The 12,499-nt window shown below is 49.9% G+C and overlaps 1 protein-coding gene across 7 annotated transcripts in view; it reads left to right on the top strand.

Annotated features, from left to right (window-relative positions):
* The window catches only part of pak4 (p21 protein (Cdc42/Rac)-activated kinase 4), a 164,899-nt gene that overhangs the window by 102,898 nt on the left and 49,502 nt on the right, over positions 1-12,499 (top strand). For 5 of the 7 annotated variants that reach the window (XM_072489942.1, XM_072489943.1, XM_072489944.1 and 2 more), the window contains one exon: positions 10,887-11,080. The exons of the other annotated variants lie outside the window; for them this stretch is intronic. The gene's annotated coding sequence lies outside the window, so the exon portion shown is untranslated. The remainder of the gene's footprint in view (positions 1-10,886; positions 11,081-12,499) is intronic. 7 annotated transcript variants of the gene reach the window in all.

Genomic DNA, 12,499 nt, shown 5'->3' with positions numbered 1-12,499 from the left:
TGTGGAAGTGCAATTGGGGGAGTAAATCAGCTTGGGTGGGTCCTAGCCGGGGTGGGGGGAGGGGGGGGGGATCGAGTTGCTGCTGCTATGGTCAAGGAGGAGCTGGAGCGAGTGGGGGGGGGTCGAGACGGGGGTATGCCGCTGTGGGGAACGGGCCGTGTATGGGGTGCGGGCGTGTGGCTGGCCGGGGAGGGGTCATGGCTAGTCGGCGGGGGAGGGGCACGGGTAATCCCCTGATCAGGCTGATAACCTGGAATGTAAGGGGACTGAATGGGCCGGTTAAGCGGGCCCGTGTGTTCGCGCACCTGAAGGGGCTCAAGGCGGATGTGGTTATGCTTCAAGAGACACACCTGAAGGTGGCAGACCAGGTAAGATTGAGGAAAGAGTGGGTAGGTCAGGTATTTCACTCGGGGCTGGATGCCAAAAATCGAGGGGTGGCGATCTTGGTGGGAAAGAAGGTGTCGTTTGAGGCGTCGAGCATTGTGGCAGATAATGGCGGCAGGTACATAATGGTAAGTGGTAAGTTGCAGGGAGAGAGGGTGGTACTGGTCAATGTGTATGCCCCGAACTGGGACGATGCGGGTTTTATGCGACGTATGTTGGGCCGTATCCAGACTTGGAAGTGCGGGGGCAGTACGGTAGCATGGTGATTAGCACAATTGCTTCACAGCTCCAGGGTCTCAGGTTCGATTCCCGGCTTGGGTCACTGTCTGTGTGGAGTCTGCACGTTCTTCCCGTGTGTGCGTGGGTTTCCTCCGGGTGCTCCGGTTTCCTCCCACAGTCCAAAGATGTGCAGGTTAGGTGGATTGGCCCTGATAAATTGCCCTTAGTGTTGGGTGGGGTTACTGGGTTATGGGGATAGGGTGGAGGTGTTGACCTTGGGTAGGGTGCTCTTTCCAAGAGCCGGTGCAGACTCGATGGGCTGAATGGCCTACTTCTGCACTGTAAATTCTATGATATATTAAAACAATTGCTTCACAGCTCCAGGTCCCAGGTTTGATTCCGGCTTGGGTCACTGTCTGTGCGGAGTCTGCACATCCTCCCCGTGTCTGCGTGGGTTTCCTCCGGGTGCTCCAGTTTCCTCCCACAGTCCAAACATGTGCAGGTTAGGTGGATTGGCCATGATAAATTGCCCTTAGTGTCCAAAATTGCCCTTAGTGTTGGGTGGGGTTACTGGGTTATGGGGATAGGGTGGCGGTGTTGACCTTGGGTAGGGTGCTCTTTCCAAGAGCCGGTGCAGACTCGATGGGCCGAATGGCCTCCTTCTGCACTGTAAATTCTATGAAATCTATAATGGGGGGAGACTTTAACATGGTGCTGGATCCGGCATTGGATCGCTCCAGGTCTAGGACGGGTAGCAAGCCGGCGGTGGCTAGAGTCCTGAGGGGGTGTATGGGACCAGATGGGAGGGGTGGACCCTTGGAGATTTGCAAGGCCGGGGGCTAGGGAATTTTCATTCTTCTCACATGTCCAAAGGCTTATTACCGAATCGACTTTTTCATCTTGAGTAGAGAGTTGATAGCGAGAGTAGAGGATACTGCGTTTTCGGCAATATCCGTTTCGGACCACGCCCCGCATTGGGTGGACTTGGAGATGGGGGAGGAGAGGGACCAGCGCCCGCTGTGGCGCTTGGAGGTGGGGCTGTTGGCGGACGAGGAGGTGAGCGAGCAGGTCCGAGGAAGTATAGAGAGGTACCTGGAGACCAACAACAACGGGGAGGTCCAAGTGGGGATGGTATGGGAAGCACTGAAGGCGGTGGTGAGGGGAGAGCTGATCTCCATTAGGGCCCACAAGGAGCGGGGGGAGAGGGAGATGGTGAGGGTAGACAGGAGGTATGCGGAGGAGCCTGAGGAAGGATTGTTGAGGAAGAGGAGTAGCCTCCAGGCCGAATTCGACCTGGTGACCACCAGGAAGGCGGAGGTGCAGTGGAGGAAGGCCCAGGGGGTGATTTACGAGTATGGGGAAAAGGCAAACCGGATGCTGGCGCATCAGCTTCGGAAGCGGGACGCGGCTAGGGAGATCGGGCGAGTTAAGGACAGGGGAGGGAGTGTGGTGCGGAGTGGGGGTGGCATCAATGGGGTCTTTAGGGACTTCTACGAAGAATTGTACCGAACCGAGCCCCCACGGGTGAGGGGAGAATGGGCCGCTTCCTGGACCAATTGAGGTTTCCAAAGGTGGAAGAGGAACTGGTGGCGGGATTGGGGGCCCCGATTGGGCCGGAGGAGCTGATCAAAGGGATAGGAAGCATGCAGGCGGGGAAGGCACCGGGGCCGGACGGTTTCCCGGTCGAATTCTATAAAAAATATATGGACTTGTTGGGCCCGCTGTTAGTTAGGACCTTCAATGAGGGGGGGGGGGCTTTGCCCCCGACGTTGTCCCCGACGTTGTCCCGGGCACTGATCTCCTTGATCCTGAAACGGGACAAGGATCCCCTGCAGTGTGGGTCTTACAGACCGATTTCCTTGCTAAATGTAGATGCCAAGGTGCTGGCGAAGGTCTTAGCCACGAGGATTGAGGATTGTGTGCCGCAGATCATCCATGAAGACCAGACGGGGTTTGTGAAGGGGAGGCAGTTGAACCCGAATGTGCGGAGGCTTTTGAACGTTATCATGATGCCGGCGAGGGAGGGGGAGGCGGAGTTAGTGGTGGCGATGGACGCTGAGAAAACCTTCGATAGGGTAGAGTTGGGGGTACCTGTGGGAGGTGCTGAAGAGGTTCGGGTTTGGGGAGGGGTTTGTCAGGAGGGTTAAGCTGTTGTATGAGGTCCCGATGGCAAGTGTGGCCACAAACAGGAGGAGGTCCGGGTACTTTCGGTTGCACCGAGGGACGAGACAGGGGTGTCCCTTAACCCCCCTGCTCTTCGCACTGGCGATTGAACCCCTGGCTATGGCACTGAGGGAGTCAAGGAACTGGAGGGGGTTGGTGCGTGGTGGGGAGGAGCATAGGGTGTCACTTTATGCGGACGACCTGCTGCTGTATGTGGCGGACCCGGTGGGAGGAATACCGGAGGTAATGACGATTCTTAGGGAATTCATGGACTTTTCGGGGTACAAGCTCAACATGGGGAAGAGCGAGCTGTTCGTAGTTCATCCAGGGGACCAGGAGAGGGGGATTGACGAGCTCCCACTAAAAAAGGCGGAGAGGAGCTTCAGGTATCTGGGAGTCCAGGTGGCCAGGAGCTGGGGGGCCCTGCATATGCTTAACTTTACAAGGCTGGTGGAGCAAATGGAGGAGGAGTTCAAGCGGTGGGACGCGTTGCCACTGTCCTTGGCGGGTAGGGTCAATCAAAATGACGGTGCTCCCAAGGTTTTTGTTCCTGTTCCAGTGCCTCCCCGTGTTTATCCCGAAGGCTTTTTTCAGGCGGGTTAACAGGAGTATAATGGGGTTTGTGTGGGCGTGAGAGACTCCGAGGGTGAGAAGGGTGTTCCTGGAGTGGAGTAGAGATAGGGGGGGGGACTGGCGCTGCCAAACCTCTGTGGATAGTACTGGGCCGCCAATGCGACGATGGTGCGCAAGTGGGTGATGGAGGGGGAGGGGGCTACATGGAAGAGGCTGGAGACGGCATCTTGTGTGGGTACGAGTCTGGAGGCGCTGGCAACGGCGCCGCTGCCGCTCCCTCCAAGGAGATATACCACGAGCCTGGTGGTGGTGGCTGCCCTCAAAATTTGGGGGCTGTGGAGGCGGCATAGGGGGGAAGTGGGGGCCTTGGCGGGGACCCCATTACGGGGGAACCACCGGTTCACCCCAGGAAGAATAGGTGGAGGTTTGCGGGGTGGCACAGGGCAGGGATACGAAAGTTGGGGGACCTGTTTGTGGACGGGAAGTTCGCGAGCTTGGGTGAGCTGGAGGAGAAGTACGGGCTCCCCCGGGGAACACCTTCAGGTACCTACAGGTAAGGGCGTTTGCCAGACGGCAGGTGGTGGAATTCCCGCGGCTACTGCCACACACAGTACAGGACAGGGTGCTCTCGGGGGGGGGGGGGGGGGGGGGGGGGAGGAGATTGGGGAAGATCTCGGAAACTTACCAGGTGTTGCAGGAGGAGGAGGCCTCGGTGGTGGAGGTAAAAGGTAAGTGGGAGGAGGAGCTGGGAGAGGAAATTGAGGAAGGGACGTGGGCAGATGCCCTGGGGAGGGTGAACTCTTCCTCATCGTGCGCAAGGCTCAGCCTCATACAATTTAAGGTGCTGCACAGGGCACACATGACCGGGACAAGGATGAGTCGGTTTTTTGGGGGCGAAGACAGGTGTGTTAGGTGCTCAGGGAGCCCAGCAAATCACACCCATATGTTCTGGGCATGCCCAGCGCTGGAGGAACTTTGGAAGGGCGTAGTGAGGACGGTGTTGAGGGTGGTGGGATCCAGGGTCAAGCCGGGCTGGGGGCTCGCAATATTTGGGGTGACAGAGGAGCCGGGAGTGCAGGAGGCGAAAGAGGCCAGTATTCTGGCCTTTGCGTCCCTGGTAGCCCGGCGGAGGATTCTTCTTCAGTGGAAGGATGCGAGGCCCCCAAGCGTGGAATCCTGGATCAACGATATGGCGGGGCTTATTAAGTTGGAGAGGGTGAAATTCGCCTTGAGAGAGTCGGTAAGGGTTCTTTAGGCGGTGGCAACCGTTCTTAGACTTCCTGGCAGAGCGGTAGACATTGGTCAATGGCAGCAGCAACTCGGGGGCGGGGGGGGGGGGGGTCACTTTATTTTAGTTTTTGCTATTTACACTGGAGGGTCTGAGGGGGTGTATATACTTGTTGTATTAAGTCGGGGTGTCAATGTTAATTTATTATTTCTGTACAGTGGGGGAGGGGGGTATGGAGGGTTGTCTTTCTGGACTGTGTTTTGTACTTAACCCTGTTGGGTTCCTTTTTCATTTTGTTATTGATATTTTATGAAAACCTTTAATAAAAAATTCTATTTAAAAAAAAAAAAAAGACTATGGTTTTATAGTCATCATTAGACTTTTAATTCCAGAGTTTTATTGAGTTCAAATTTCAACTTCTGCCGTGGTGGGATTCGAATCCGGGGCCCCAGAGCATTATCCTGGGTCTGAATCCAGTGACAATACCACTACACCATTGCCTCCCCATGCGATTTGAAAATAAGGGGTCGCTCATTTAACACAGATGAGAATTTTTGTCTTTAGGCTCGTGAAGCTCTGCAACTCTTTTCCTCAGAAGGTGGTGGAAGTCGTCTTCGAATAGTTTTAAGGCAGAGGTGGATAGAGTCTGGATTGATAAGGGGGTGAAAGGTTATCATGGGGTAGGCAGGACTGTGGTAACGATCAGATCAGCCATGGTTGGCTGCTTAGTCTGTGGGTATGCTTCTCGCTGTCGGGTTTCCATTGTTGGGACGGCACAGTGGTTAGCACTGCTGCCCCGCCGTGCCAGAGACCTGGGTTCAATTCTGGCTTTGGGTGACCGTCTGCGTGGAGTTTGCAGGTTCTCCCCGTGTCTGCGTGCGGGTGTGCCGGTTTCCTCCCACAGTCCATAGATATGCAGGTTAGGCGGATTAGCTGTAGCCAGGGATGTGCGGATTAGGTGGGGTTATGGGGATTGGGTGGGGAGTGGGCCTAGGTAGGGTCAGTGCAGGCTCAGTGGGTTGAATAACCACCTTCTACACTGTAGGGTTTCTATGACTTGCCAATCTTATTGACTGGCAACAGGCTTAGAGGGCTGATCCTAACTTTTGAAGTCAGAAATAGGAAAGGAGCAGTCACCTTGTTAGGAGTTTTCTATAGGCCCCCAATAGTAGCAGAGATGTGGAGGAACAGATTGGGAAACAGTTTTTGGAAAGGTGCAGAAGTCATAGGGTAGTAGTCATGGGCGACTTTAACTTCCCAAATATTGAGTGGAAACTCTTTAGATCAAATAGTTTGGATGGGGTGGTGTTTGTGCAGTGTGTCCAGGAAGCTTTTCTAACACAGTATGTAGATTGTCCGACCAGAGGAGGGGCGATATTGGATTTAGTACTTGGTAATGAACCAGGGCAAGTGATAGATTTGTTAGTGGGGGAGCATTTTGGAGATAGTGACCACAATTCTGTGACTTTCACTTTAGTAATGGAGAGGGATAGGTACGTGCAACAGGGCAAGGTTTACAATTGGGGGAAGGGTAAATACAATGTTGTCAGACAAGAATTGAAGTGCATAAGTTGGGAACATAGGCTGGCGGGGAAGGACACAAGTGAAATGTGGAACTTGTTCAAGGAACAGGTGCTACGTGTCCTTGATATGTATGTCCCTGTCAGGCAGGGAAGAGATGGTCGAGTGAGGGAACCATGGTTGACAAGAGAGGTTGAATGTCTTGTTAAGAGGAAAAAGGAAACTTATGTAAGGCTGAGGAAACAAGGTTCAGACAGGGCATTGGAGGGATACAAGATAGCCAGGAGGGAACTGAAGAAAGGGATTAGGAGAGCTAAGAGAGGGCATGAACAATCTTTGGCGGGTAGGATCAAGGAAAACCCCAAGGCCTTTTACACATATGTGAGAAATATGAGAATGACTAGAGCGAGGGTAGGTCCGATCAAGGACAGTAGCGGGAGATTGTGTATTGAGTCTGAAGAGATAGGAGAGGTCTTGAACGAGTACTTTTCTTCTGTATTTACAAATGAGAGGGGTGATATTGTTGGAGAGGACAGTGTGAAACAGTCTGGTAAGCTCGAGGAAATACTTGTTAGGAAGGAAGATGTGTTGGGCATTTTGAAAAACTTGAGGATAGACAAGTCCCCCGGGCCTGATGGGATATATCCAAGGATTCTATGGGAAGCAAGAGATGAAATTGCAGAGCCGTTGGCAATGATCTTTTCGTCCTCACTGTCAACAGGGGTGGTACCAGGGGATTGGAGAGTGGCGAATGTCGTGCCCCTGTTCAAAAAAGGGACTAGGGATAACCCTGGGAATTACAGGCCAGTTAGTCTTACTTCGGTGGTAGGCAAAGTCATGGAAAGGGTACTGAAGGATAGGATTTCTGAGCATCTGGAAAGACACTGCTTGATTAGGGATAGTCAGCACGGATTTATGAGGGGTAGGTCTTGCCTTACATGTCTTATTGAATTCTTTGAGGAGGTGACCAAGCATGTGGATGAAGGTAAAGCAGTGGATGTAGTGTACATGGATTTTAGTAAGGCATTTGATAAGGTTCCCCATGGTAGGCTTATGCAGAAAGTAAGGAGGCATGGGATAGTGGGAAATTTGGCCAGTTGGATAACGAACTGGCTAACCGATAGAAGTCAGAGAGTGGTGGTGGATGACAAATATTCAGCCTGGATCCCAGTTACCAGTGGCGTACCGCAGGGATCAGTTCTGGGTCCTCTGCTGTTTGTGATTTTCATTAATGACTTGGATGAGGGAGTTGAAGGGTGGGTCAGTAAATTTGCAGACGATACGAAGATTGGTGGAGTTGTGGATAGTAAGGAGGGCTGTTGTCAGCTGCAAAGAGACATAGATAGGATGCAGAGCTGGGCTGAGAAGTGGCAGATGGAGTTTAACCCTGAAAAGTGTGAGGTTGTCCATTTTGGAAGGACAAATATGAATGCGGAATACAGGGTTAACGGTAGAGTTCTTGGCAGTGTGGAGGAGCAGAGAGATCTTGGGGTCTATGTTCATACATCTTTGAAAGTTGCCACTCAAGTGGATAGAGCTGTGAAGAAGGCCTATGGTGTGCTCGCGTTCATTAACAGAGGGATTGAATTTAAGAGCCGTTAGGTGATGATGCAGCTGTACAAAACTTTGGTAAGGCCACATTTGGAGTACTGTGTACAGTTCTGGTCGCCTCATTTTAGGAAGGATGTGGAAGCTTTGGAAAAGGTGCAAAGAAGATTTACCAGGATGTTGCCTGGAATGGAGAGTAGGTCTTACGAGGAAAGGTTGAGGGTGCTAGGCCTTTTCTCATTTGAGCGGAGAAGGATGAGGGGCGACTTGATAGAGGTTTATAAGATGATCAGGGGAATAGATAGAGTAGACAGTCAGAGACTTTTTCCCCGGGTGGAACAAACCATTACAAGGGGACATAAATTTAAGGTGAAAGGTGGAAGATATAGGAGGGATGTCAGAGGTAGGTTCTTTACCCAGAGAGTAGTGGGGGCATGGAATGCACTGCCTGTGGAAGTAGTTGAGTCAAAACATTAGGGACCTTCAAGCAGCTATTGGATTGGTACATGGATTACGGTAAAATGATAGTGTAGATTTATTTGTTCTTGAGGGCAGCACGGTAGCATTGTGGATAGCACAATTGCTTCACAGCTCCAGGGTCCCAGGTTCGATTCCGGCTTGGGTCACTGTCTGTGCGGAGTCTGCACGTCCTCCCCGTGTCTGCGTGGGTTTCCTCCGGGTGCTCCGGTTTCCTCCCACAGTCCAAAGATGTGCAGGTTTGGTGAATTGGCCATTGATAAATTGCCCTTAATGTCCAAAATTGCCCTTGGTGTTGGGTGGAGGTGTTGAGTTTGGGTAGGGTGCTCTTTCCAAGAGCCGGTGTAGACTCAAAGGGCCGAATGGCCTCCTGCACTGTAAATTTAATGATAATCTATGATTAATCTAGGACAAAGGTTCGGCACAACATCGTGGGCCGAAGGGCCTGTTCTGTGCTGTATTTTCTATGTTCTATGTTCTATGTAGGTATTTAGCCATCAGGGGTGGGAACTTTGATTCCTTTGTCTGGTGATTCGAAACCTGGCTGTAGTACTCCAATAAATTTGCCTTTAAAAAGATGACACTTATTTTATTCTGACTGTGATAGGTGGGTGCTGCAGTTCAGCTTTTACAACGCTGCGGGTGCAATAAGATACAGTCCAGAATGAGAACAGGCTTCGACTGCAAACTGGTGCCTGAAGCTTGAGAGAGAATTATTTAAAAGTGCTCCTCTGGGGTGGCCTGTGATCACAATGACAAAACCAGCATTTTTGGAAACCTCTTTGGATCTGACCTGTCGCTAAGTTGTCACCAGCCCAGTAGTGAGACAGCTTGGAAGTGGGAATGTAAGTGCATCAAATCTGCGAGAGAGAATAGATGCTGCTTACGAATCGTTTGATTTCACTGTTTTAGTCCAGTAGAGGAAACTAAAAAAATTTGCAAGTGGTGTTTAGACGGCTCTTCCACACATGTCATGTATTGCTCAGTTTCTTCAATGTACATGTATGCATTTAAAAAAAATGTATGCTGGTAGTGAAACCTAATTGATAGAGCAGTTTTGGAAATGAGACCATTATTGTCTCAATCTTCCCCTTTAACTTTCACCGCTTCTGTCCTGAAGGTGCAGATTCAGACTTCCGATCTTGCCCCCCTCCTCGAGTATGTGAGCTTCGGGGATGATGTGAATTGGGCCGTTTGATGGCTGTGGGCATCGCAGCTGCGCCTTCCCCACGGCCACTTGGTAGTGATGGGAGCAGGAACGCTGGCTGTGCCTATGCCTCAAGCACACGAGGGCACACAGACCGGTTATGGTGCCTCAGACCAGGAACTGAACCTTGGGAGTTGTAAATAACGACTGCGAGTTAAAGTTACAGCTTTGAACGGGAGGATTTCAGAGTGCAATTTTATTGGGAGCCATCAATTCCAGAGAAAAGTGGCCACTCTTATTTCTCACTGAAAGAGGGTGGGGGTATTCAACCATTGAGTAGGGGCTGTAACTGAACACTTACTGACCATATTCACTGATCAGGAATGCACACATAACACATTCTCAACACTGGGAGCCTCTGCATTATTAATTGAAAGTCACTGCATGGTATTAATTTGTTTGGGCAACTTATCATTTTCGCAAATAAATGATATTTTCCGAAGAAGCCATTTACTTTCCGCTCCGTACTCTTTCCACAGACCCTTTTAGAATATTTGTGCGTTTTCCCTTTGAAATGATTCTGTTTCCACTACTGTTTCTGGTGTGAAATCCATGCCCCAGCAACCCTGCCAATGGAGAGCATTTCCCTAATTTGTAACCTTCAATAGACATTAATTTATACAGTAAGAAGTCTTACAACACCAGGTTAAAGCCCAACAGGTTTGTTTCAAACACTAGCTTTCGGAGCACTGCTCCTTCCTCAGGTGAGTCTCTTCATTCACCTGAGGAAGGAGCAGTGCTCCGAAAGCTAGTGATTTGAAACAAACCTGTTGGGCTTTAACCTGGTGTTGTAAGACTTCTTACTGTGCTCACCCCAGTCCAACGCCGGCATCTCCACATCTTGGTTAATTTCTACGACAGTCGATGCGTCGAGTGGTTTTGTATTGCGAAATCACTGAAAGGTTGTAGCACAGGCCCCAGCTGACTTGGGAGTGAAGTGGTGTGTAACTCCCTCCTCTGGCTGTAGTGTCAACTTTAAACAATAAATTCACAAAGGAACCTCCGACCAGACTCCGCATTACTGAGATTGAAATCACAACTGACTGTTCAACCGTGTTGCAGTGCAGAGGTTAACGGAACCGGTTTCCTCAGACCATTGTCATCGCCTTGTCCATAAGGCCGAATCTTAGCACGTGATGGAAGAGCTGGATGCTGCAGTACGTCATGCATTTTCCTGTACCAAATGCTTGATTCATGTAGGTGACTTTAATGAGAACAGTCTACATCTGATATTTCTACTCATTCATTTTTTTAATGGGTTGTAATGGTCAATGGCAAACAGAATATTCCACCCACTCATATGTTGAAGAGGCTAATCCTTTGATTGTGAGTCTGTCTCCTCCATCAATGCCAGTTCGAGAAGCACAGTGTGCTTTGAAACACTGATTGCATTGCTATGTGCTGACTAAACCCTGGTGGTTAACTTTTCTGCTACCGAGCAGCTCATTAATCTGATTCTATTGTTCAGCTCTGGTCTGTTAAGAGTACTGCCCTTTTTGACTATGTGCAGGACAACATATTCTTCCTGATACCATATTGTGGTATTATATCTCGATTCCCTTCCAGGACAGAATGTGGCCTCACTTCAAAGACACAGTGGACATAGCCAACTGTTCCCAATTCGCTTCTAGGCCGCATTAAAAGCTTGATTCAGGGCACAGCTCCGGAAGGCATCATCTCCGCTGCTTCCACTGCTTTCAGTCGTATGCTGTGGCATTTTCACTTACTGGAACTGCAAGAGGGACCTTTCCTTTCAAAAGGTATTTTTTTCCCTGCATGTTTTGACTTGTTTTGATTTAAAAAGAAAAATTATAATCTAGAATAGGATTAAGCGCTGCTCGCCAAACAATATCCTCAAAAATCCTGAGTGCTTAATTTTGGATTTTGCTTAGTTGTGACAATAAAAGACCAGCTGTAACTCTGGAATAGAGCCTCGATGTAAAATTCTGCAAATTGGTGTGCAAGGATTCTGTCAATCTGCTTTCCTGTGCGCTCCCCTTTAAATTCTTTAAACCAGGCATTGTTAACCGTTCAAAATATGGGCAGGCTTGGTTAATTGTGTAACAGTTGGGTGTTAATTGTATTCAGGTGGTGGGCATTAATTGGCAACTTGCCTATGCTCATAGCCTCCTCTTGTATATGAGGGGATGTTGCTTGGAGGTGAATAATATGCAATGTGTGCGTCTCTGTAAATAAAAGCTTGTCAGTGGATAAAGACTAAACTCCAGTGTTGTTTTCCTCCACTGCCTGGCTATCTGAATTCGAACCAGCTTCTTTCCTCTGCTGGGTTGTTTGTGTTAATGTGTATTCAAACACCACCAATTTGTGATTTATTTTGCTTCAGGAAAGTGCGGCCGATTGCAAGTTAATAAAGTTCTCTTCCTGGCTCCCCAGTTGCAAATGTTAAAGTAACTGCTGGGAATTGGGGACAGTGTGGTGCCTTTTTGACCACCAGAGACGCCTGACCTTAACTGGTGACACAATAATTAAAGCTTAGAGGTCTTCATAATTTTATAATTTGAGACTGTTTAATAGGCAGGCGGTGTACGGGAACACAGTGCCGTTCATTTATTTTGTTTTAAGGGCCCTTTCGCCCTCCGCCGCAAACACTGGAATGCTTGTGGCCAGCAGCCCCGAGGTTCCTCGCAGGCAGCAGTTCAATAGTGAGGGCAGTCCTTGCCCAAGTATCGCCCCAGCCTGTGATCAGGGGCAAGAGCGAAGTCCCATGCTGCTGATGCCAAACATAGAATCCCAACAGCTGCTCTGACGGAGATCATTAAACTCAGCAGAGACTGAGGGTCTAACCTGGTAACGCCTGGCCCGTGTGATTATTGTACTGTGCCAAGTAGTGTATTTACCCACCAACCAACTGCAGCCTGTTTGAAACGGGTGCTTGCAAAAAAATATAGTCAGAATTAAGCTGTTCTCAATTTGGGATCAGCTTTGTAACCCAGCAGCAGTATCTGGCATGAGGACGTTGGCCTGTAAATTAATAAAATGATTGTAAGCTGCACTGTAGTCTTCCTGCTTTGTGAGCAGTTTTGATTTACAATCGCCATGAATGAGCATGTATTAGCAATGTGAAGAAGGTCCTAGCACTGGTATGTACACGGTAGCACAGTGGTTAGCACTGTTGCTTCACAGAGCCAGAGTCCCAGGTTCGATTCCCGGCTTGGGTC

The sequence above is a fragment of the Scyliorhinus torazame genome, chromosome 25, assembly GCF_047496885.1.
Source record: "Scyliorhinus torazame isolate Kashiwa2021f chromosome 25, sScyTor2.1, whole genome shotgun sequence".
Taxonomy (NCBI): domain Eukaryota; kingdom Metazoa; phylum Chordata; class Chondrichthyes; order Carcharhiniformes; family Scyliorhinidae; genus Scyliorhinus; species Scyliorhinus torazame.
Note: the sequence above shows the minus strand (reverse complement) of the source record. Positions and strands in the feature narration are given on the sequence as shown.